Genomic DNA, 26036 nt, shown 5'->3' on the forward strand with positions numbered 1-26036 from the left:
CAGAGACAGTTGTTTCTGGATAAACATAGAAATGAACCCTTCTGCTGTTAAAGCTTGAAACTTGTATTTTTTTAAATTTGAGTTCCTTCCTCGGGAAAAGCCTTTCAGGCCTATAAAAAAAGTATCTGCCGGGCCCCTTGGTTCACACTGGTAATCCCAGCACTTTGGGAGGCTGAGGCAGGCCGATCACGAACTCAGATCAAGAGTATCCTGGCTAACACGGTGAAACCCCATCTCTACTAAAAATAGAAAATATTAGCCAGGCGTGGTGGCATGTGCCTGTAGTCCCAGCTACTTGGGAGGCTGAGGCAGGAGAATTGCTTGAACCTGGGAGGTGGAGGTTGCAGTGAGCCGAGATCACGCCACTGCACTCCAGCCTGGGTGACAAAGCGAGACCCTGTCTCAAAAAAAAAAAAAAAATAGTATCGGCTGGGTGCAGTGGCTCACGCCTGTAATCCCAGCACTTTGGGGGCCGAGGTGGGCAGATCACGAGGTCAAGAGTTTGAGACCATCCTGGCCAACATGATGAAACCCCGTCTCTACTAAAAATACAAAAAATAGCTGGGTGTGGTGGCGGGTGCCTGTAGTCCCAGCTACTTGGGAGGCTGAGGCAGGAGAATGGCATGAACCCGGGAGGTGGAGGTTGCAGTGAGCCGAGATCCCACCACTGCACTCCAGCCTGGCGATAGAGCGAGACTCAGTCTAAAAAAAAAAAAAGAAAAGTATCAAAGAACTGAAATTCAGGGGTTCAGGGTAGCAGATGCCTCCTTGGCACTCCCTGGTTCCTGTTTTCTTACACATTGTTACACTTCTTCCCTGCTGTAGTAAAGCCTAGTTTTAGTCAGTCAGGGAGATGGATTTGAGACTGAGCTCCCACCTCCTTGGTTGCAGCACCCAGTGAAAGCCTTCTTCCTTGGCAGTAGTTGAAATCTCAGAGAATGGCTCTCTGTGCAGCAAGGAACAGGACCTGGATGGGAATCCGGGGTTTCTCAGTAACAGTATGCTGGTCAACCAGTTCTCTGTGGGAAAAGTAAGCCCACATTTGTATCATTTGCTGATATTCATGGTGTAAATACATGTGGCAGATTCAGGCTACCAATAGTATAACAACTGGCTCATAGTATTCCTATTTACCAGCCAGTCACGATGGCTCATACCTGTAATCCCAGCACTTTGGGAGGCCGCAGCAGGAGGATCACTTGAGGTCAGGAGTTTGAGACCAGCCTGGCCAAAATGGCGAAACCCCACTAAAAATACAAAAATTAGCCAAGCGTGGTGGTGGACGCCTGTCATCCCAGCTACTTGGGAGGCTGAGGCAGGAGAATCGCTTGAACTCAGGAGGCGGAGGTTGCTGTGAGCCAAGATTGTGCCGCTGCACTCCAGCCTGGGCGACAGAGCGAGACTCCATTTCAAAAAAAAAAAAAAAAAGTATTCCTGTTTACCAATCAGCTCTTTCATTGAGAAAGTGTTAGTGGTTTCTTTTACAATAGAATCTTCTTTAAAGGTGGTATTCAGGGATCACACTCAACTCATCTGTTTATCATAACAGACGTGACTGGAGGCATTGCTTCTCACGTTACATATGTGTTAGGAGCCATATGAAATAATTCTGTGATCATGCTGGCCAGAGGCTAACATGTCTTTGAAATTTAAGCCTATTTTTTTTCTGAGACAGGGTCTTGCTCTGTAGCCCAGGCTGGAATGCAGTGGCGCGATCTAGCTCACAGCAGCCTCGAACTCCTGGGCTCAAGCAATCTTCCTGCCTCAGTCTCCTGAGTAGCTTGGACTCCAGACACATGCCCCACGCCTGGTTAATTTTTAAATTTTTCCTTTTTGCAGGGACAGGGTCCGCTTTGTTGCCCCGGCTCTCTAGTATACTGTATGGTGCATGATATTGGGCTGTAATTAGATGCTCGTTGAGGCAGGCTCATAATTCGTCATCAAGAAAAATTTGGATCCTGCAACTTTGGGAATGGTGGCCTTTCTTTGAAAAAGAGGGTCTGGGCCCAATGCAGTGGCTCATGCCTGTAATCCCAACATTTTGGGAGGCTGAGGTGGGCAGATCACCTGATGTCAGGAGTTCAAGACCAGCCTGGCCAATGTGGTGAAACCCCGTCTCTACTAAAAATGCAAAAATTAGCTGGGCATAGTGGTGCAAGCCTGTAATCTCAGCTACTTGGGAGGTTGAGGCAGGAGAATCACCTGAACCCGGAAGGCAGAGGTTGCAGTGAGCCAAGACTGCACCACTGCACTCCAGCCTGTGTGGCAGAGTGAAACTCTGTCTCAAAAAAAAAAAAAGAGAGTCTGTGTGAGACCCCTTAATTTTATAACTGTCAATTCTGGTAGCTAGTGTCAGATATCTAAAGCATAGGGAACTCTTTCTAACTGGCAGTGCAGACAATAAAAAAGAAAATGCCAGCCGGGCACGGTGGCTCCCACCTGTAGTCCCAGCACTTTGGGAGGCCAAGGCAGATGGATCACTTGAGGTCAGGAGTTCGAGACCAGCCTGGCCACCATGGTAAAACACCATCTCCACTAAAAATATAAAAATTAGACAGGTGTGGCGGCACGTACCTGTAGTCCCAGCTACTCAGGAGGCTGAGGCAGGAGAATTGCTTGAACCTGGGAGGTGGAGGTTGCAGTGAGCTGGCGTTGCAGTGAGCTGGTATTGCGCCACTGCACTCCAGCCTGGATGACAAAGGAAGACGCCATCTGAAAACAACCACAACCACAACAACAAAGTAAATGCATGTGGGACCGTCACACTTATTCTTCTCTACATCACGATGTCTTAAAGTTTAGTGGGTATCAGAATCACCAAGTTGGGACATGGATGAAGCTGGAAACCATCATGCTCAGCAAACTATCACAAGAACAGAAAACCAAACACCGCATTGTGTCAGTCTTAAGTGGGAGTTGAACAATGAGAACACGTGGACGCAGAGAGGAGAACATCACCGGGGCCGCAACACCGGGGCCTGTTGCGGGGTCGGGGGTTAGAGGAGGGATAACGTTAGGAGAAATACTTAATGTAGGTGACGGGTTGATGGGTGCAGCAAACCACCATGGCTCATGTATACCTATGTAACAAACTTGCACGTTCTGTACATGCACCCCAGAACTTAAAGTATAATTTTAAAAAAAAGGAAAAACACCAAGTTTCAAAAATAGAGATTTATGTCCCCTCCTCCCAATATTCTGATTCAAAACTTCTGGGTTGGCTCTAGAATCTATATTTTATGAGTAATTCAGGTGAATCTGATGCAGAGGCTCAGGGGACACTTGGAGAGGCTGTGGTCTAGATCTTCTGAGTCCCACCCTTGTATGAAGATTGGTCATCAGACATGAATACATTTGGACCTGTAGAATCACCCTGGCTCGGGCGCGGTGGCTTAGGCCTGTAATCCCAGCTCTTTGGGAGGCCAAGGTGGGTGGATCACCTGAGGTCGGGAGTTCAAGACCAGCCTGGCCAACATAGTGAAACCCCATCTCTACTAAAAATACAAAATTAGCCAGGTGTGGTGGTGTGTACCTGTAATCCCAGCTACTTGGGAGCCTGAAGCAGGAGAATTGCTTGAACCTGGGAGGCGAAGGTTGTGGTGAGCTGAGATCACGCCATTGCACTCTAGCCTGGGCAACAAGAGTGAAACTCCATCTCAAAAAAATAAAAATAAAAAATAAAAAAAAAATAATCACCCTGGCTCAGCTGCAAGTCCCCTTTTGGCTTTTATCAAAGGCCAAAACAAGAAAGAGCCAGATAAGGAAATGTAGTGTTTTTACTCATTTTGATTTAATAATAAATTCCTTTTAGAATTTAATTTTATTGTGAAAAAGCTATTATCTGAAAAGAGAGTCATCACTTTTTTTTCTGTTAGTCCCTGTGATGCTCAAAATGAGCTAAATTTAGTGTTCAATAAAAATCTTGTCCCACCCCTGGTTCTTGGTATAATTATGACTGCCTTTTTCTCCATAGTTTCTGATGCCTCAGCTTTTATTTTAAAGTGCCTTAAATCCTTTTTGGAAATGCACAATGTGTAACAAAGCAAAAAATAGATAAAACACAGAGAGCTGTGTTAGATATCATTACATTAACAAGGGACTATCTCTTGGTCCGTCCAAGGTTGTGGACTAGTAGGACTCTTTAGAGCACAGTTTGACTGTACCATTTCGTCTGCCCTTTAACATCAAATTCCCCTTTCTACTACCTTCATTAGCATAGGACTGACCAGACCATCAGTAAACCATAAGCAATTGTTCTTGGCTCACTGCAACCTCTGCCTCCTGGGTTCAAGTGATTCTCCTGCCTCAGCCTCCTGAGTAGCTAGGATTACAGGCACCTGCCACCATGCTTGGCTAATTTTTGTATTTTTAGTAGAGACGGGGTTTCACCATGTTGGCCAGGCTGGTCTTGAACTCCTGACCTCAAGTGATCTGCCCAACTTGGCCTCCCAAAGTGCTGGGATTACAGGCGTGAGCCACTGTGCCCTGGCCTAGTTTTTTTTTTTTTTGAGATGGAATTTCACTCTTGTTGCCCAGGCTGGAGTGCAATGGTGCGATCTCGGCTCACCACAACCTCCGTCTCCTGGGTTCAAGCAATTCTCCTGCCTCAGCCTCCCAAGTAGCTGGAATTACAGGCATGTGCCACCATGCCCAGCTAATTTTGTATTTTCACTAGAAATGGGGTTTCTCCACGTTGGTCAGGCTGGTTCCAAACTCCCGTCCTCAGGTGATCCGCCTGCCTCGGCGTCCCAAAGTGTTGGGATTACAGGCGTGAGCCACTGCGCCTGGCCTAGGTTTTGTTTTTCAACCACACTTAAAAATTTTTTTTTGTTTTAGAGGCAGGATCTTGCTCTAAAGGAGTTGAGGCTGGAATACAGTGGCAAGATCCTAGCTCACTTCAGCCTTGAACTCCTGGGCTCAAGCGATCCTCCTGCTTCAGCCTCCTGAGCAGTTGGGACCACGGGTACATGCCACCACAACCGGCTATTTTTTGTTGTTGTTGAGAAAGGATGTTGCTATGTTGCTCAGGCTGGTCTCAAACTTCTGGGCTCAAGCGATCCTTTTACTTGGGCCTCCCAAAGTGCTGGGATTACAGGCATGAACCACCATGATCAATCTTTAATCACACTTTTAAGAAAGTCTCCGAAAGGTTAGGGAGGGAAGTCGGGGGGAAGGGAAGACGTATCTCGAAAGTGAAGGCTTAAAAGTAAGTAGGGGTGGGCTGGGTATGGTGGCTCACACCTGTAATCCCAGCACTCTGGGAGCTGAGGTGGGTGGATCACCTAAGGTCAGGAGTTTGAGACCAGCCTGGCCAACATAGCAAAACCCCGTCTCTATTAAAAATACAAAAATAAATTAGCCGGGTGTGGTGGCAGGTGCCTGTAATCCCAGCTACTCAGGAGGCTGAGGCAGGAGAATCACTTGAACCTGGGAGGCGGAGGTTGCAGTGAGCTGACATCACGCCATTGCATTCCAGCCTGGGCGACAAGAGTGAAACTCCGTCTCAAAAAAAAAAAAAAAAAAAAAGTAAGCAGGGCTGATATAGTCACTTAGGTGCAGTTTATCACTCATAGGGAGAGCACACCCCTCTCTCATTTGTATTGTCTCTCTTGGTCACTTTGTTCTTTCATCATTTTGACCCGTAGAACTGTCTAGAAGATTAGACGAAACTAAGATGGACAGATTGCCCTGGTTATTTTGGCCACTCCTTTTTTGGGAGACTGAGGGCTCCTGCATTTTCTGCTGCAGTCCTCCAGGCATCTCAAATAGCTTAGAGTCCCAATTCCTCCACTGCTCCAGGCCCAAGGTTAATGGATGAGGGGAGAACTAATTCATTGATTTAGATGTTGGGTCAGAGCCAGGCTTTTGTTTGTGCTCAACTGCACTCAGGACTCAGAAGTTCTGCCAAAAAACCTGTGGCAATGCCATCCAATGTGAGACTGGGACCAGTAACTGGAAACAAAATAAGCTTTTTTTTTTTTTTTTGAGACAGAGTCTTCTTCTGCTGCCCAAGCTGGAGTGCAGTGGCACAGTCTCGGCTCACTGCAACCTCCACCTCTCGGATTCAAGTGATTCTTGTGCCTCAGTGTCCTGAGTAACCGGGACTACAGGCGCACGCCACCACGCCCGGCTAATTTTTGTATTTTTGGTAGAGATGGGTTTCACCATGTTGGCCAGGCCAGTCTTGAACTCCTGACCTCAAGTGATCCGCCTGCCTCCACCTCCCAAAGTGCTGGGAGTACAGGTGTGAGCCACTGCGCCCAGCCAAGAAGCTTTTCTAGAATGTTTCTCAGCTCCATCCATGAGCATGACAGCGGGTCTTCCCTGTTATTCAAAACTGTAAACACTGAGTGTCTGATGAAAACTGGGCCTTATGTAATTGTATTAGTCCATTTTTACACTGCTGTTAAAGACATACCCAAGACTGGGTAATTTATAAAGAAAAAGAGGTTTGGCCAGGAGTGGTGGCTCACGCCTCTAATCCCAGAACTTTGGGAGGCCGAGGTGGGCGGATCACGAGGTCAGGAGATCGAGACATGTCCTCCTGGACAACATGGTGAAACTCTGTCTCTACTAAAAATACAAAAATTAGTTGGGCGTGGTGGTGCGTGCCTGTGATCCCAGCTACTCGGCAGGCTGAGGCAGGAGAATTGCTTGAACCAGGGAGTCAGAGGTTGCAGTGAGCCAAGATCGTGCCACTCCACTCCAGCCTGGCAACAGAGTGAGACTCCATCTCAAAAAAAAAAAAAAAAAGTTTAATGGACTCACAATGCCATATGGCTGGGGAGGCCTCACAATCATGGCTAAGGGCAAGAAGCACGTCTTACATGGTGGCAGGCAAGCAGAGAGTGAAAGGAAAGCAAAAGGTGTTTCCCCTTATAAAATCATCAGATCTCATGAGACTTACTCACTACCATGAGAACAGTATGGGAGAAACCGCCACCATGATTCAACCATCTCCCACTGGCCTCCCAAAGTGCTGGGATTACCCTCCCACAACATGTGGGAATTATGGGAGCTACAATTCAAGGTGAGGTTTGGGTGGGGACATGGCCAAACCATATCAGTGATAATAATCAATATTATAATGGCTATCATTTTGTGTCATGTTTGACACATGTTTGACAAGCCCTTCTATCTGAATCATCTCATGTGGTCCTGACAAAAATCACTGGAGTTGGGCCTAGTATCCCCTTGTGAAGTTCAGAGTAGATGAGTGTTTGCCTAAGAACTCACAGTTAGTCATTTGTCTAAAGTTACAGAAGCAGTGACAGAGCCAGGATTTGAACAACGTGCTTTCAGCTACCCTGGAGAGGAGGTGGTGTGGTGGTTATGAATCCTGTAAGATGTAAGAACAATTTTTCAGGCTAGGCGCTATGGCTCACGCCCGTAATCTCAGCAGTTTGGAACGTCAAGGCGGGAAGATCACTTGAGGCCAGGAGTTTGAGACTAGCCTGGGCAACATAGCAAGACCCCATCTCTACCAAAAATACAGAAATTAGCTGGGTGTGGTGGTACACGCCCGTAGTCCCACCTACTTGGGAGGCTGAGGCAGATGATCTCTTGAGCTCAGGAGTTTGAGGCTGCAGTCAAACTATAATTGTGCTGCTGCACTCCAGCCTGGGCAACTGAGGAGGACCCTGTCTCTAGGAAAAAAACAATTGCTTATGGAAGAGATCTACGTATATAACTACTTGAGTTTTGATTTCTTGTTTGACCTCGCGAGTCCATTATGCTGGACTTTTCTCAGGGTTAGGGCCATGTGAACTATAAACCTAACAAGGATGTGAATGTGGTCAAGACAGTAAGAACTGTGAGTATTTGTATAATTCTCCAAGCGTCCAGCCATTGTCGCAGAATCAGGGCCCAGCACAGAGAGAGTGGTCTTCTTTGGTCCCAGCCTACAAAGTGCCAGCTATCTACTGAGAGGGCCTCCCAGGTTCCACAGTGGAAGGCCAGGGATGAGGACGATGGAGACAAGCTCAGGCAAGTGAAGTGGCTTAGCTAGGGCAAGAAGCAGCTGGGTTTCCAGGCCCTTCTGTGATGGAGCTGGCTCATGTGGGTAAGAACTTCCCAAAGGCAGTTTGAACTCTTAGTCTGCTGGGCAAGGAGCAGGTTGCAGGGACGAGGGGCACCAGTCCTGCTGATCACCAGACTTCCAATTTCTTCCTCCTCCAGGCTGTCACCCCTCATTCCTGCCCAGTAGGAAGGAGGAAGGCAGATTTCTTCTCCAAATGCTGCTTTTGTGAGACTGACCTCTGATTGGGTGACACGTGTCATGAGTACGTACCTGTTCTCCTTTTATTTTATTATTATTATTATTTGTGATGGAGTCTCCCTCTGTCGCCCAGAGGCGCGATCTTGGCTCATTGCAACTTCTGCCTCCCGGGTTCCAACAATTCCCCTACTTCAGCCTCCGGAGTAGCTGGGATTACAGGCCTACACCATACCCGGCTAATTTTTGTATCTTTAGTAGAGACGGAGTTTCACCATGTTGGCCAGGCTGGTCTTGATCTCCTGACCTAAAGTGATGTGCCCTCCTCAGCCTCCCAAAGTGCTGGGATTATAGGAGTGAGCCACCGTGCCCGGCCATGTTTTCTCTCTTTTTTTTTTTTTCTTTCTTTTTTTGAGATGGAGTCTCGCTCTTTCGCCCAGGCTGGAGTGCAGTGGCGCTGGCGCCATCTCTGCTCATTGCAAGCTCCATCTCCCGGGTTCAAGTGATTCTCCTGCCTCAGCCTCCTGAGTAGCTGGGACTACAGGTGCCTGCCACCGCGCCTGGCTAATTTTGTTTTTGTATTTTTAGTAGAGAAGGGGTTTCACCAGGTTAACTAGGATGTTCTTGATCTTCTGACCTCGTGATCTGCCCGCTGCAGCCTCCCAAAGTGCTGGGATTACAGGAGTGAGCCATCGCGCCCGGCCCCCATTTCTAGCAGATGAGTCATGCGCCCTCAGCACAACATACACGAGAGCCTTCCAGTCTACCACCTTCCCTCTTACCCTCATCTCACGACGTGCCCCAGTGTGTGTTATTCCTGGGTACAGTGGGTGTCTGAGGTTCTCCCCAATACCATGCTCTCTCGTCTGTTCTTTTTTCCTGGTGTTTCCCCTGCCTGGAATGTTGCAATTCCAACCCTGCAGCTATAGAGTTCTAACTTATCTATGAAGCCCCTTTTAGAAGATCATCACGACCAGGCTCAGCTCATGCCTGTAATCTCAGCACCTAGAAAGGCTGAGGTGGGAGGATGGCTTAAGTCCAGGAGCTTAAGACGAGCCCGGGCAACATAGCGAGACCATATGGCTACCAAAAAATGAAAATAAAAAATTAGCTGGGCATGGCCATGTGCACCTGTGGTCACAGCTATTCAGGAGGCTGAGGTGGGAGGATCATTTGAGCCCAGGAGGTCGAGGCTGCAGTGAGCTATGATTGTGCCGCTGCACTCCAGCCTTGGTGACAGTGAAACCGTCTCAAAAGAAGTAAAAATAAAAAATAAAGACAGTAATCACTTGCTCCCATGCATTCCCAGTGAGCTCGGGATACACACATATTATACAACCTATCAAAATGTCACTTTATTTTGCCATCAGCCTCCCCATTCCTAATCAGGGGCTCTGTATCTTTCAGCTTCCTAGCACGCTTCTTGCATACAGTAGACGCCTCTTATTAGCTGTAAGGAATTGATAATATGCAGCTTACAGCTTCAAATGAAAGCTCCCACAGGAGGAAGTGTAAGAGAGGCAGACTAAGGAATGCACTATGACTTAATTCCAACGTCTCCAGGCAGGACATGTCTTTCACTGCCCATGAAGAATAGTAAATAGTCAGCCGGGCGCAGTGGCTCACGCCTGTAATCCCAGCACTTCGGGAGGTCGAGGCGGGCAGATCACCTGAGGTCAGGAGTTTGAGACCAGCCTGGCCAACATGGCGAAACCCTGTCTTTACTTAAAGTACAAGAAATTAGCCAGGTGTGTGCCTGTAGTCCCAGCTACTCAGTAGGCTGAGGGTGGAGAATTGCTTGAATCCAGGAGGCGGAGGCTGCAGTGAGCCCAGATAGTGCCACTGCACTCCAGCCTGGGCGACAGAGCGACACTCCGTCTCAAAAAAAAAAAAAAAAAAAGTGAATAGTTTCTTTTAGAGAAGTCCTCATAAATAAAACGTGCTCTAGAACGTGCCTGTGCTGACGTACTGAAGGACTGAGAGGACTACAGCTTTAGGCACCAGGAAGAATGTGCACCAGGGTGGCCCACTATCCCCACCCCAATACCTCCTTCCAGACATTTCTGTGCTCCTGAGGGAACAGTGCATATTTCCTATTCGGAAGGCCCCAATCTGTAGCATCTTAAATTTGGTCTGCATCAGACTTCCTTTTTTTTTTTTTTGAGACGGAGTCTCGCTCTGTCGCCCAGGCTGGAGTGCAGTGGCGCGATCTCGACTCACTGCAAGCTCCGCCTCCCGGGTTCACGCCATTCTCCTGCCTCAGTCTTCTGAGTTGCTGGGACTACAGGCGCCCGCCACCACGCCCAGCTAATTTTTTCTATTTTTAGTAGAGATGGGTTTTCACCGTGTTAGCCAGGACTGTCTCGATCTCCTGACCTCGTGATCCGCCGGCCTCGGCCTCCCAAAGTGCTGGGATTACAGGCGTGAGTCACCGCGTCCGGCTCTGCATCAGACCTCCTTTAATTGGCACTTGGATTTCAGACAGGGTTTGCATTGAGTGGAAGCACCAGGAGGACACTAAGAGCTTTGGAAAGGTCGACATGGAACCAGCTCTTTGCAGTATGAAGGGCTTCTGTCTAAGAAGGCTGGGGGAAGCTGGTAAGAAAGGAAACCATCTGACCAGGCACGGTGGCTCACACCTGTAATCCCAGCACTTTGGGAGGCCAAGGCGGGCAGATCATGAGGTCAAGAGATCGAGACCATCCTGGCCAACATGGTGAAACCCCGTCTCTACTAAAAATACCAAAAGAAAAATTAGCCGGGTGTGGTGGTGAGCACCTGTAATCCCAGCTATTCGGGAGGCTGAGGCAGGAGAGTTGCTTGAACCCAGGAGGCAGAGGTTGCAGTGAGCTGAGATCTCGCCACTGCACTCCAGCCCGGGTGACAGAATGAGACTCTGTCTCAAAAAAAAAAAAAAAAGGAAACCATCTCACCTCACCTCAGTCTCATCTCAGACACCTGGGCATCTTTCAGATCCTTAGCTGACTCTCAGGAGCAGAGAAGAGAAGCTATTCCAACACTATTCTAGGCATTTCCGTGATCACCCCCAACCCCATGACAAAGAAGGCTGGCAAAACCCACCCATGGAAACAAGCCATTGGGATGACTTGTTTCCTGTGAAATCTCCAACACTCAGCATAGTGCCTACCCCGTCATAGGTGCCCAATAAATGTTAAGTAGATAAATGAATGAATGACAATCAAACGAAATAGCCAAAGGATCCATTTGGTCAAACGGCTTTAAGGATCAAATCAGTTATAATTTTAAGCCATAGCGCATGACCTAATCAAATCTTGGATTAGTCTTCATAATAAAACAAGCACAGAATTTAGATCCTTGAGGGCGAGGATTACACCTCATTTTGCCCTCCTCTTCATCCAGATGCCATAGCTGATGATGCTATGAGTTGATTAGATAGAGAAATCTTGAGATGTCAAATATTTAAATCCAATTTTTCTTTAGTAAGTGATCTTTCTCCATTAATTATATTTAACTTAGAGTATTCTGCCAATAGAAATAATCCCAAGTGAACTGAGTGCATAGTTGGTGTGACCTTTTCAACTGAAAAAAGGGGCTTCTGTTAGTATTATACATGGAACTTTCAGAGCACTTAAGCCTGCAAAACCAATTGTAGTTTTTGTAAAATGCATCTACAATGAGAATTTCTCATTATAAAGGAAAAAAATCGGCCAGCATGGTGGCTCCCACCTGTAATCCCAGCACTTTGGGAGGCCGAGGTGGGTGGATCACTGGAGGTCAGAAGTTTGGGACCAGCCTGACCAACATGGTGAAACCCTGTCTCTACTAAAAATACAAAAATTAGCTGGGCATGGTGGTGCATGCCTGTAATCCCAGCTACAGGAGAGGCTGAGGCTGGAAAATCACTTGAACCTGGGAGGCAAAGTTGCAGTGAGCTGAGATTGTGCCATTGCACTCCAGCCAGGGCGACAATAGCGAAATTCCATCTCAAAACAAAACAAAACAAAACAAAACAAAACAAAAAAAGAAAAGGGAAAAATATAATGCAAGAAAGAGGTAGAGGTTTCCTTGTCTAGGACATAGTAATCTGCCTTGAGAAAATTCTCCAGTTTGTGAGGGTGAGTTCTGGTTGGATGCCAGGGGATTCCCCTGACAAATATTCTTATAATATTAAGTAGGAAAAAGTTCCCTGACTTGACTTTAATTTGATTCTCAAGGATTTAAAGATGTTTTCTTTGCAACCATGGCAAAGAACAAAACTGGAAACTATGAAAAGGCAAAATGAAACCATGAGAAGGATAGTCATATATTCATAAAGACCAAAATAATATTTTTGTCAACATTTGAGTCACTTCTGGTTGGGCGCAGTGGCTCACGCCTTTAATCCCAGCACTTTGGGAGGCTGAGGAGGGAGGATCACTTGAGGTCAGGGGTTCTAGACCAGCCTGGTCAACATGAAGAAACCCCGTCTCTACTAAAGATACAAAAATTGGCTGGGTGTGATGGCTCATGCCTGTAATCCCAGCACTTTGAGAGGCCAAGGCAGGCGGATCATGAGGTCAGGAGATCGAGACCATCCTGGCCAACATGGTGAAACCCCGTCTCTACTAAAAATACAAAATTTAGCTGGGCGTGGTGGCACGTGCCTGTAATCCCTCACCCTGTCACCAGGCTGGAGTGCAGTGGTGCAATCTTGGCTCACTGCAACGTCTGCCTCCTGGGTTCAAGTGATTCTCCTGCCTCAGCCTCCCGAGTAGCTGGGATTACAGGCACCCGCCACCACACCTGCCTAATTTTTGTATTTTTAGTAGAGATGGGGTTTCACCATGTTGGTCAGGCTGGTCTCGAACTCCTGACCTCGTGATCTACCTGCCTCAGCCTCCCAAAGTGCTGGGGTTACAGGCATGAGCCACCGCACCTGGCCCTACCAGGCTTTTTGGTTGCCTCTTAGGATAGCAATAATTGATGACTAGTCCCCTGAAAATTTCCTGTGCAATGGAAACGCCTTCCTTTCTGAATTGTCTTCATCAGTAGGAGCAGACAGCAATTTTCACAAACGCTAGAAACGCCGCTGTCAGCTTCCCATCCTAGGGCACCCAGGTTAGCCCACCTATGCCCTCTTTGTAGCTTTCATTGCTTTGGGTATAGAAATGGATCCAGGAACTCATGAGATACAGTGGCAGTATGCAGAGAACGTTCTACTGAAGAGGAGGACAATCAATGCTCCTTCATGGGAGATGTTGCCTAATAGCTCTGAGAGTTGGGATTTCGGCCAGGCGTGGTGGCTCATGTGTATAATCCCAGCACTTTGGGAGGCCGAGGCAGGCGGATCATGAGGTCAGGAGATCGAGACCACCCTGGCCAACATGGTGAAACCCCATCTCTACTAAAAATACAAAAATTAGCTTCGCTTGGTGGTGCGTGCTGGTAGTCCCAGCTACTCAGGAGGCTGAGGCAGGAGAATCACTTGAACTCAGGAGGCGGATGTTGCAGTGAGCCGAGATTGCACCACTGCACTCCAGCCTGGTGACAGGGCGAGTCTCCGTCTCAAAAAACAAAAAAAAAAAAAAAAAAAAGAGAAGTTGAAATTTCTTGGGGAGTCAAAATGAGAAAAGGATGATCTCACAGGGCTCACATTTTCAGCCTTTCTCTCTTGTGGTGTGTGAAGGCTGTTGGTGGTGGTGTTTTCTTTTTCTTTTTTTTCCTTTTGTTGAGACAAGGTCTTGTTCTGTCACCCAAGCTGGATTGCTGTGGTGTAATCATGGCTCACTGCAGCCCCAAACTCCTGGGCTCAAATGATCCTCCCATCTCAGCCTCCCTGGGAGCTGGGACCACAGGTGCGCACCACCACACCCAGCTAATTTTTTTGTTTGTTTGTTTTTGTTTTTGTTTTAGAGATGGGGTTTCACCATGTTGCCCAGGCTGGTCTCAAACTCCTGGACTCAAGCAATCCAGCTGCCTTGGCCTCCCAAAGGGCTGTTCTTAACATGGACGTTACTGATAAAGATTCTGCTTACAAAGGCCACTCACATTTTCCGGGCCCAGCACCTAAGGGGAGGCCATTGAAGGGATGTCATGGTGCAAATGAGTTCCTTTGCCTCTCCAGGTTCCAGTCCTCATTAACAAACTGGAAGTGACAGCAGCCACAAGAACAACTCCCTAAAAGCTTTGCTGGCAGGAGGCAAAAGGGATGACGCACCATGCCTGGAACATCCTAAGTGCTCAATAAACGGCCGCCGTGGGAGGCTGCTTCCCCAGGTCCTCCTCCTTCACCACAGGGTTCTTGTAAATTTCCTAACTGTCCTTGGAGGCCTACGTTCCCTGCGGCCATCCTGAGGCCCCTACCCTGTGACCTCATGGTTTCATAGTAAAGGTAATGACAGCTGGGCCAGGTGCAGTGGCTCACTCCTGTAATCCCAACACTTTGGGAGGCTGAGGCAGGAGGACTGTTTGATGCCAGGAGTTTGAGATCAGCCTGGGCAGCATAGCAAGACCTCATCTCTACAAAAATAAAAAAATTAGCCAGGCGCAATAGCATATGCCTATAGTCCCAGCTACTTGGGTGGCTGAGACAGGAGGACCACTTGAGACCAACAGTCTGAGGCTGCAGTGATCATTCCACTGAACTCCAGTCTGGGCAACAGACTCTGTTTCTTAAAAAAAAGAGAGAGATAATAACAGCTAATTTATTGAGCACCTGCTATGTGCTGGGAAGTACCTAAACACTTTATATGCATTAACTCACTTAATCTTTGCAACAGTGCCATGAGATAGGTACACCGTCATTTCCAATTCAAGGTGAGGAAACTGAGGCACACGAAGGCTTTATTTTGCTGCCCAGTTGCTGCAACTCAGCAGGGCACTGGGCCCCAGGCTCAGGCTCAGTCCCGGGCCTTCCCCCCAGCTTCCCCTTTAACTCTGGAATCTTTGTGGGCTTGATCTGACAAAAATCCAGCAACTGTGTGGAAGATGGTTTGGAGGAAAACGTGCTTTGCATTTCTAAAGTCAACATCTCCATGAACTTTTGGAAAAACGTTCCTTTATCCAATTGGGGCTGTTGGTATTTGAGGTGGGGTTGGGGCTCCTGAGGTGGGGCTGAGCTGTGCTACAAAGTGGTCGCCCCACCCTTACCACAGAAGTGCAGCCCACACCTCTGGGGACTCCTTCTGAGACAGCGGGTCTGGTAGGCTTCCAGCAGTTACTTTATGTTTTTGGATCGTCTATCTGGACTGGCCCAGTTTCCAGTGGCTTCCTCCATGTAACTCTCCAGAGACAGCCGGGATGTTTCAAGTGCTGGCTCCCTTTGAAGGAGGTCTCCTTCACAGACTGGATCTTCAGGTTATCAAATACTGTTGTGTCCAGAATTGGTTCCTTCCAGTGAGTTCTTGATCTCGCTGACTTCAAGAATGAAGCCACGGACCCTCGTGGTGAGTGTTACAGTTCTTAAAGATGGTGTGTCTGAAGTTTCTTCCTTCTGGTGGGTTTGTGGTCTCGCTGACTTCAGGAGTGAAGCCACGGACCTTCACAGTGTGCGTTACAGCTCTTAAAGGTGGCGCGTCCAGAGTTGTTTATTCCTCCTGGTGGGTTCGTGGTCTCGCTGACTTCAGGAGTGAAGCTGCACACCTTCGCAGTGAGTGTTACAGCTCATAAAGGTAGTGTGGACCCAAAGAGAGAGCAGCAGCAAGATTTATTGTGAAGAGTGAAAGAATAAAGCTTCCACAGTGTGGAAGGAGACCCGAGCGGGTTGCCCCTGCTGGCTTAGGTGGCCAGCTTTTATTCCCTTATTTGGCCCCACCCAGGTCCTGCTGACTGGTCCATTTTACAGAGTGCTGATTGGTGCGTTTACCATCCTTTAGCTAGACACAGAGTGCTGATTGGTGCATTTTTACAGAGTGCTGATTGGTGCATTTACAGTCCTTTAGCTAGACACAGAGCGCTGTTTGGTGCGGTTTTACAGAGTGATGATTGGTGTGTTTACAGTCCTTTAGCTAGACACAGAGTGCTGATTGGTGCATTTTTACACACTGCTGATTGGTGCATAATCCTCTAGCTAGACAGAAAATTTCTCCAAGTCCCCACCCGACCCAGAAGCCCAGCTGGCTTCACCTCTCACTGTCGCTATGACTTGTCACTTGCATGAAAGCATTTTCCATTTTCCATGTCCCTTCACCTCTTAGCTGCAGGGAGATGGAGGAATGATTTCATCTTTTCTGTCCCTTATTTATTTACTTACTAAATTTTTTTTTTTTTGAGACGGAGTCTTGGTCTGTCACCCAGGCTGGAGTGCAATGGCACGGTCTCAGCTCACTGCAACCTCTGCCTCCCGGGTTCAAGTGATTCTCCTGCCTCAACCTCCCAAGTAGCTGAGACTACAGGTGCCTGTTACCACGCCCAGTTAATTTTTGTATTTTTTAGTAGAGGCGGGGTTTCACTATGTTGGCCAAACTTGTCTTGAACTGCTGACCTCGAGATCTGCCCACCTCAGCCTCCCAAAGTGCTGGGATTACAGGTGTGAGCCACCGCGCCCTGCAATTTTTTTTTTTTTTTAACGGAGTCTTATTCTGTCCCCCAGGCTGGAGTGCAGTGGCATGATCTTGGCTCACTGCAACCTCTGTCTCCCAGGTTCAAGCAGTTCTCCTGTCCCGAGTAGCTGGGACCACAGGAGCACACCACCACACCCAGCTCATTTTTGTGTTTTTGTAGAGACAGGGTTTCACCATGTTGGCCAGGCTGGTGTCAAACTCCTGGGCTCAAGTGATCCTCCCACCTTGGCCTCCCAAAGTGCTGGGATGACAGGTGTGCCTGCCTCTTACTTAATTTTGAATTTTTATTTTTATTTTTTTAATTTAAAATTTTTATTTTTATGTTTATTTAATTAGAGACAGGGTCTCACCAAGTTGCCCAGGCTGGGCTCAAACTCCTGGGCTTAGGTGATCCTCCCACCATGGCCTCCCAAAATGCTGAGATTACAAGCATGAGCCACTGCACCCTGCCTAGTCCCTTATTTAGAAGTGGGGAGGTTGGTGCCTCCTTAGAAGTAATTCTTTTTTGCCACTGATGGTAACAGCTATGGTTTCTTGTTTCTGTTCTTTGTCCTTAGCAGTGTGCCCAGGTCTTTATGTCCAATCTCGCCAGTTTCACAGATGAGGAAACGGAAGCTCCGAGGACTTATGTGCTAGGCGGAGCTGGGGTTGAAACCCAGTTCTGTCTAGTGCCAAAGCCTGTTTTCCTAACCACCAGACTCTCCTGCCTCCAGCTGCCTGCAGTCCTCCGTGGGGATCAAGAGGGTGCACGTGGGGCTAGTCCAAATGGCAGGTGACTTTGAAAAATCCCTGTTTGAGGCCGGGCGCGGTGGCTCACGCCTGTAATCCCAGCACTTTGGGAGGCCAAGGCCGGCAGATCACGAGGTCAGGAGATTGAGACCATCCTGGCCAACACGGTGAAACCCTGTCTGTACTAAAAATACAAAAGTTAGCTGGGAGTGGTGGCGTGCGCCTGTAGTCCCAGCTACTTAGGAGGCTGAGGCAGGAGAATCACTTGAACCGGGGAGGTGGAGGTTGCAGTGAGCCGAGATCGCACCACTGCACTCCAGCCTGGGTGACAAAGCAAGACTCTGCCAAAAAAAAAAAAAAAAAATCTCTGTTTGCCTCTGGAATCCATTATTAATGAGACTTACTTGTTCTGTTTAGGCTAATATTGATGTTAATTTGCATTTTGTGAGCTTACAGTAGCTCAAGGTGTGGAAGCTGGGAGGGGGAATCAAGGAAGAAGTCAGATGGAGGTTGGAAATCAGCCTTATTGCACCAACAAAGTAGTGGCTATAGAAGTGGATAACCGAGGCTTGGCCATGTGTGCAGGTTTTATGGTAGACGATGAAATGATGAATTTCGGTCTGTGATGCAGGTTCACTGAGTTCAGACACTTCTAATTTAAAATTCACAGCAACCAAGCAATGGCTGATTTGAAGGCTTTCTGCATTTACTTAGCAAAAAAAAAAAAAAAAAAATTCTTTTCACTGGGTGTGGTGGCTCACGCCTGTAATTCCAGCACTTTAGGAGGCCAAGGTGGGCAGATCACGAGGTCAGGAGTTCGAGATCAGCTGGCCAATATGGTGAAACCCCATCTCTACTAAAAATACAAAAATTAGCCGGGCATGGCGGTGTGCGCCTGTAGTCCATGCTACTCGGGAGGCTGAGGCAGGAGAATCACTTGAACCCAGGAGGCGGAGGTTTCAGTGAGCTAAGATCGCGCCATTGCACTCCAGCCTGGGCAACAGAGCAAGATTCCGTCCCCGCCTCCACCCCCCGCAAAAAACAAAAGCAAAAACAAAAAAGATCATACAAATGAATACAATAAACAAAGATGTTGGAGACTTTACTGTTTTGGGGGAGTTTTCAGTGCCTTGGTAACATGCATTTCTTTCCAGACAACAATCCCTATTAAGTATGTGTCTTATTCCCAGTTTATTAATGTGGTCCCCATGGACACCTCTATGAGGCAGCTTTCTGTTAGGCCAGATTGTCATCCTCCTTTTTAAAATGCTGAGATGATGATTTTCTCCAATTATGATCAGTCTTCCTTCTGATTTAATGAGGTTTGATTTGTTTCAGAAAATTTTCATGCCTATACCTACCACACTTTAGCGGCGGCCGACACCTGGCTTGCCATGGTGGGTGCATGTATTTATTGTGTGTATAGAGAGAAGGGAGGATGTCACTGTGAACCAAAGAAACCCCAACTAATTGCAACACAAAGAGTGTTCCCTTGCTCAGGACCCCCTTTTTTTTCATGGCCATTTCTGGAAAAGATGAGCTGCTCCAGGCAAGATATTCTTCAGAAACATCAATTTCTGTGAAAACACAGTCCAAAGAAAATGCAGAGGAAATTAGATGGCTGTGTGCCTTCCTGGGCCAGCGCTTGTTTTTGTTTTTGTTTTTGTTTTTAGGTGCAGTCTCGCTCTGTCGTCAGGTTGGAGTGCAGTCTTGCATCCTCGGCTCACTGCAACCTCTGCTTCCTGGGTTCAAGTGATTCTCCTGCCTCAACCTCTCGAGTAGCTGGGATTACACGTGCCTGCCACCACACCTGTCTAATTTTTGTATTTTTAGTAGAGATGAGGTTTCACCATGTTGGCCAGGATGGTCTCGAACTCCTGACCTCAGGTGATACACCCGCCTTGGCCTCCCAAAGTGCTGGGATGACAGGCGTGAGCCACCACGCCCGGCCACCAGCGCTTGTTTTTAATGGGGGCCTCTGATACTTGTTCCCGTCAACAGGCCCCTCTCTCTCCTTCATCTCATTCTTATTTACCCATCTGCAGAAAAAAACACGAAGCTGTCTCTCTAGCTCCAAGAAGACTTGGACGTGATGCGGCTTGCTTGGCACATATATCTTTTTTTTTTTTTCTTTTTTTAACATTCTTTTGAGTTGTTCAAGATAGGGAAAAGAAATTACAGGCTGGGCACAGTGGCTCATGCCTACATTCCTAGAACTTTGGGAGGCTGAGGCAGGTGGATCACCTGAGGTCAGGAGTTTGAGACCAGCCTGGCCAACATGGCAAAACCCCATCTCTACTAAAAATACAAAAATCAGCCAGACATGGTGGTGAGCACCTGTAATCCCAGCTACTCAAGAGGCTGAGGCAGGAGAATCGCTTGAACTGGGGAGGTGGAGGCTGCAGTGAGCTGAGATCATGCCATTGCACTCCAGCCTGGGTGACAAAGCGAGACTCCATCTCAAAAAAAGAAAAAAAAAAAAAGAAAAGAAAAAGAAATTACACACATGTTCAGGCCATGTAAAAATTTCCAAATGGCTAAGATCATGACCTGATGTTGACTATTATTTAGCCTAGGGCAGTGGTCTAGGCTGTCTTTGACAAGAATGAAGACATGTGAAAGACAGCCTAGACCAGTGTCATTCATTCATGCACGCATTCATTCAACAAGCCTGTGCTGATTGATGGTCATGTGCCATTCACTGATGGTGAGGTGGACCGACTTGCCTCTTCCTAAGAGGATGAGCACTTCTAGTTGTTTTCTAGTGATGGCGGTGGGTTTTCCTGACGCACAGCTTGCCTAGAGATTGCTTGTGAACCAGGATACTCATTTCCCAAGGATAACTGAGTAAGGAAAGCAAGGAAGACTGTTAGAGTAGAAGGACAGTCAACCACCCAGGCCTCCTGGCCACCGTGTTCTGATCAGTTAGGCTGTTGCACTCAGCTATGATGTGGCTTGTGATGATAGCAAAGGCTCCAAGTCAAGCTGATATGCAAAGGTTTATACTTGGATGAAGCAGACTTCCCTAAGTCCTTGACAGTTGACCCCATACTGAGGGAGCTGCATTGGTGATAGGTACCTGCCACTACAGACCCTCTTTCTGGGAACATGAGCCCCAGTAGATGACATTCAGTGTGGACTCCATCATTGATTCATGTGTCACTCCGAAAGAATAGAGTAAGTGGGCTGGGTGCGGTGGCTCATGCCTGTAATCCTAGTGCTTTGGGAGGCCGAGCAGGCGGATCATGAGGTTAGGAGTTCGAGAATAGCCTGGCCAACATAGTGAAACTCTGTCTCTGCTAAAAATACAAAAATTAGCTGGGCATGGTGGCACGCACCTGTAGTCCCAGCTACTCGGGAGGCTGAGGCAGGAGAATCACATGAACCCAGGAGGCGAAGGTTGCAGTGAGCTGAGATTGCGCTACTGCACTCCAGCCTTCGGGACAGAGTGAGACTCCATCTCAAAAAAAAAAAAAAAAAAAAAAGAAATTAACACACCCTTTCTCAATAAAAAAAAAATAAATGAAACAAGCTTATGCTCAGATTTCACTACTGTTTTGTTTTGGTTTCTTCAATTTAGTAGTGTTTCATTTTAAAAACCAGACCACGCTTTTTATTTTGTTTGTTTGTTTTTTTTGCACCCAAGAAGAGGCCCAGAATTGCAAAATCCTTTTCTTAGATTTAGTCCAGACATATGTTTCTGAGAACATTTGCTTTTACATGAGTAATAAGTGGGACAAAAGAAATGAGAGAAATGAATGATCTTTATTTTTACATGGAATAATGTATAAAAGTACATGTAAGGCTGGGCGCAGTGGCTCACGCCTGTAATCCCAGCGCTTTGGGAGGCCGAGGTGGGTAGATCATGAGGTCAAGAGATCGAGACCATCCTGGCCAACATGGTGAAACCCCATCTCTACTAAAAATACACAAATTAGTCAGGCATGGTGGCACGTGCCTGTAGTCCCAGCTGCTTTGGAGGCTGAGGCAGAATTGCTTGAACCCAGAGGCAGAGGTTGCAGCGAGCCAAGATTGCACTCCAGCCTGGTGACAGAGTGAGGTTCCGTCTCAAAAAAAAAAAAAACAAAATAGTGCATGCATGAGGCCAGGTGCTGTGGCTTATGCCTGTAATCCCAGCATTTTGGGAGGCTGAGAGGGGTGGATCACTTGAGGCTAGGAGTTTGAGACCAGCCTGGGCAACATGGGGAAACCCTATCTCTACCAAAAAAAAAAAATTAGGTGCGGTGGTGCATACCTGTAATCCGAGATACCTGAGAGGCTGAGGCATGAGAATGGCTTGAACCTGGGAGGCTGAGGTTGCAGTGGGCTGAGATCACACTGCTGCATTCCAGCCTGGGCATCAGAGTGAGACTCTGTCTCAAAAAAAAAAAAAAAAAGGTACATGCATACATGCATGAAAGATCTTTGAAACAATGAAAAGTTCTATAGGTGTATGTAAGATTACAGTAATTGAAGCAGTGTGTTATTGGTAAAAATAGTAGAATATGGATGAATAGAACACAGAAGACCACCATAAGCAGATCCCAGAACACATAATAAGAGTTTATGATAAAGGCGTTTTACAAACCATTGCTAAAGGGATGAATTATTTAATTAATGATGGTAAGAGAATGAAATATCTGAGAGAGGTCTCAAGTTATGTTTACCTTCACCATCAGAGATCAAACCATGTCAAAATGAATTCAGGATGGATGAAGAGTAAGATGCAGTAACAAAACCATTAAAAAAAATCCAAAGGAAGATCTAAATGATCTCAGAGTCAAACAGGACATTGTAATTTATTATTTATTTATTTTTCGAGATGGTGTCTTGCTCTGTCACCCAGGCTGGAGTGCAGTGGTGTGATCTTGGCCCACTGCAGCCTCCACCTCCCAGATTCAAGCAATTCTCCTGCCTCAGCCTCCCCAGTAGCTGGGATTACAGGTGTGTGCCACCACACCCGGCTAATTTTTGTATTTTTAATAGAGACGGGGTTTCGCCATGTTGGCCAGGCTGGTCTTGAACTCCTGACCTCAGGCAATCCACCCGCCTCGGCCTCCCAAAGTGCTGGGATTACAGGCGTGAGCCACCACGCCTGGCCTATTTATTTATTTATTTAGACAGAGTCTCACTCTGTTGCCCAGGCTGGAGTGCAGTGGCCCCATCTCTGCTCACTGCAATCCCCGCCTCCTGGGTTCAAGCAAATTTCATGCTAATTTTTGTATTTTTGGTAGAGACGGGTTTCGAAATGTTGGTCAGGCTGGTCTCGAACTCTTGACCTCAAGTGATCTGTCCGCTTCAGCCTCCCAAAGTGTGAGATTACAGGCATGGGCCACCATGCTCGGTCTATGTGGACATTGTCATTTTAAAAAATGGAAGTAATTAAAAAGGGAAAGACCCATAGATTACATTATATAAAATGTAAAACATTTTTTGGTCAAAATATCATAAGCAAAATTAAAACACATATTACAACAAACACCAATGAAATATATTAAGAGCTTTAAAAATATAAAACAGCTGGGCGCGGTGGCTCATGCCTGTAATCCCAGCACTTTGGGAGGCTGAGGCGGGCGGATCACGAGGTCAGGAGATCAAGACCATCCTGGCTAACACAGTGAAACCCCGTCTCTACTAAAAGTACAAAAAATTAGCCGGGCTTGGTGGCGGGCGCCTGTAGTCCCAACTACTCAGGAGGCTGAGGCAGGAGAATGGCGTGAACCCGGGAGGCGGAGCTTGCAGTGAGCTCAGATGGCGCCATTGCACTCCAGCCTGGGCGACAGAGCAAGACTTCATCTCAATAAATAAACAAACAAACGTTACATTAGTGCTTTTCTGCAAGGGTAAATGAGTTCTCCCTCTGGCAGGAATAGATTAGTTCCTCTGGCAGGAATAGATTAGTTCCTTCCAGAGCAGATTGAGATTGTTAAAAAGAAGAAGAAAAAAAGTCTGGCTGGACACAGGGCTCACACCTGCAATCCCAGCACTTTGGAGGCTGAGGCAAGAGGATGGCTTGAGCCCAGGAGTTTGAGACCAGCTTGAGCAACATAGCAAGACCTCATCTCTACAAAAATAAAAATTAAAAAATTAGTCAGGCATGGTGGCATGGGCCCGCAGTTCCAGCTACTCAGGAGGCTAAGGCGTAAGTATTGCTTAAGCTTAGGGGTTGGAGGCTGCAGTGAGCCGTGATCATGCCACTGCACTCCAACCTGGGTAATAGTGTGAGACCCTTAAAAAAAAAGTCTGGCTTCCCCAGTTTTTCTTTTTGCTTCCTTTCTTGCCATGTGATCTTTGCACACCTCCACTTCCCTCCTGTTTTCTGCCTGGAGTGGAGGCCCTCACCTGATGCCCCTTCCCAATCTTGGATTTTCCAGCCACCAGAATCATGAGCCAAATACATGTATTTTCTTGATAAATCACCCAGCTTCAGGTCTTCTGTAATAGCAACACAGAACTGACCAAGACATTTTGTTTTCAAAGAATATTCCATGTCACGGGGAAAGTTTCATAATATGGTGTTATGTGAAAATAGATACACTGGTTCTATTTTGAAATAAATACATATTTAAAATGAAACAGGAAGAAAATATGCCAAAATGTTAACTGGTTCCCTTCCCTCTCCTCCCCTCCCCTCCCTTCCCCCTCCCCTCCCCTCCCCTTCCCTCTCCTCCCCTCCCTTCCCCTCCCCTTTCCTTTCCTTTCCTTTTTGAGAAAGGGTCTTGCTCTGTAACCCGTGATAGAATGCAATCATGGCTCACTGTAGCCTTGAACTCCTGGGCTCAAGCAATTCTCTCATCTCAAGATGAGACTACAGGTGTGTGCCACCACATCTGACTAATTTAAAAAAATATATATTTTATATATTTATATTGATATTGATAGAGACAGGGTCTCACTATGTTGCCCAGACTGGTCTTGAATTCCTGGACTCAAGTGATCCTCCTGCCTTGGCCTCCCAAATTGTTGGGATTACAGGCATTAGCCACTGCACCCAGTCCAGATTTCTACCATAAGCCTGGATTGTATAATGCAGAGCATAAATAACAATCAAATAGGAATAGGTAGCAACGTTTATTTTCACTAAACTGAAAAGCACTGCCTAAGTGCAATTTTATTATATTTATTGTTCTCTAATACAGACTCTAAGCCCATTATCAATCAATCCAAAAGCCTGTTATCTAGACAATTCTAGACAATGCAAAGTCCTTCATCTAAAATTGAAGTTCCTTGGAGATCAGGTCCCTGGTTACTTTCCCGTTCCTATTATTTACCATAACAGGCTGGCCTCCTCCCGATTCCCTAAACACTTCTGAGTCTCCTCTGCTCCTTTTTTGTTTTTGTTTTTGAGATGGAGTCTTGCTCTTTTCGCCCGGGCTGGGCTCACTGCCACCTATACCTCCCCAGTTTGAGTGATTCTCCTGCCTCAGCCTCCCAAGTAGCTGGGATTACAGGTGTGCACCACCACGCCTGGCTAATTTTTGTATTTTTAGGAGAGATGAGGTTTCGCCATTTTGGGCAGGCTGGTCTCAAACTCCTGACCTCAGGTGACCCACCTGCCTCAGCCTCCCAAAGTGCTGGGATTACAGGCAGGAACCACCATGCCCTGCCCCTCTGCTCCTTTGCATGTGCTGTTCTCTCCATCTGGAATTTTCTCAGTCCTTCTCCCTGCCCATCCAGGTCCCCAGGGGTTCAAATCAAGTCCTCTCTACTCTGAGAACATCTTCCCAGTCAAGCCTCTGAATTCCTACAAGCCTTTGTTATATTAAATAATTCTCTGTTATCTAACTTTCTCTGAAGGCATCTGTTTCTGCAACTGGATTGCAAGCACCTTGTCTAGTGTGATGCTTATATATAAGAGTAGTGTTAGTACACTGCAGGTGCTCAATAAATACTGCAGATTATCCTTTTTTTTTTTTTATTTGAGATGGAGTCTCGGTCTGTCACCCAGTCTGGAGTGCAATGGCGTGATCTTGGCTCACTGCAACCTCCGCCTCCCGGGTTCAAGCAATTCTCTGCCTCAGCCTCCCAAATAGCTGGGATTACAAGCGCCCGCCACCATGCCCATCTAATTTTTTTGTATTTTTAGTAGAGACGGGGTTTCACCATGTTGGCCAGGATGGTCTTGAATTCCTGACCTCGTGATCCACCTGCCTTGGCCTCCCAAAGTGCTGGAATTACAGATGTGAGCCACTGCACCTGACCAGATTAGCCCATTTCTAAGCTACTTGTGGCAACATGGTCCTCTATGCGTTTAGGAAACTGTTTTTTTTCTTTGCGTGTTTCCCCTCACCATCCCCAAACAAAGCCATTTAGAGACCAATGGACCAGACCTTGTGTAATCTCAACGAGCCTGTGAGCATCCCAGATTGAACAGAAATTCAGCTGTAGACCTAGGAGATGTTTATTATCCTCTCTCCTTCTTTTGTTGCTTTTCACACACCTCTGTGCTGGAAAAGAGTCACCTGGTATATGAACTCTACACAGATGCTTGGACTCTTTTGTCCTTTTAACCTAGCAAGGGAAGGAATTGTAAAGGATAAAGACTTCTTTTTATTACCTTTTAAAATAAA

Source organism: Gorilla gorilla, chromosome 8 (assembly GCF_029281585.2).
Source record: "Gorilla gorilla gorilla isolate KB3781 chromosome 8, NHGRI_mGorGor1-v2.1_pri, whole genome shotgun sequence".
Classification (NCBI taxonomy): domain Eukaryota; kingdom Metazoa; phylum Chordata; class Mammalia; order Primates; family Hominidae; genus Gorilla; species Gorilla gorilla.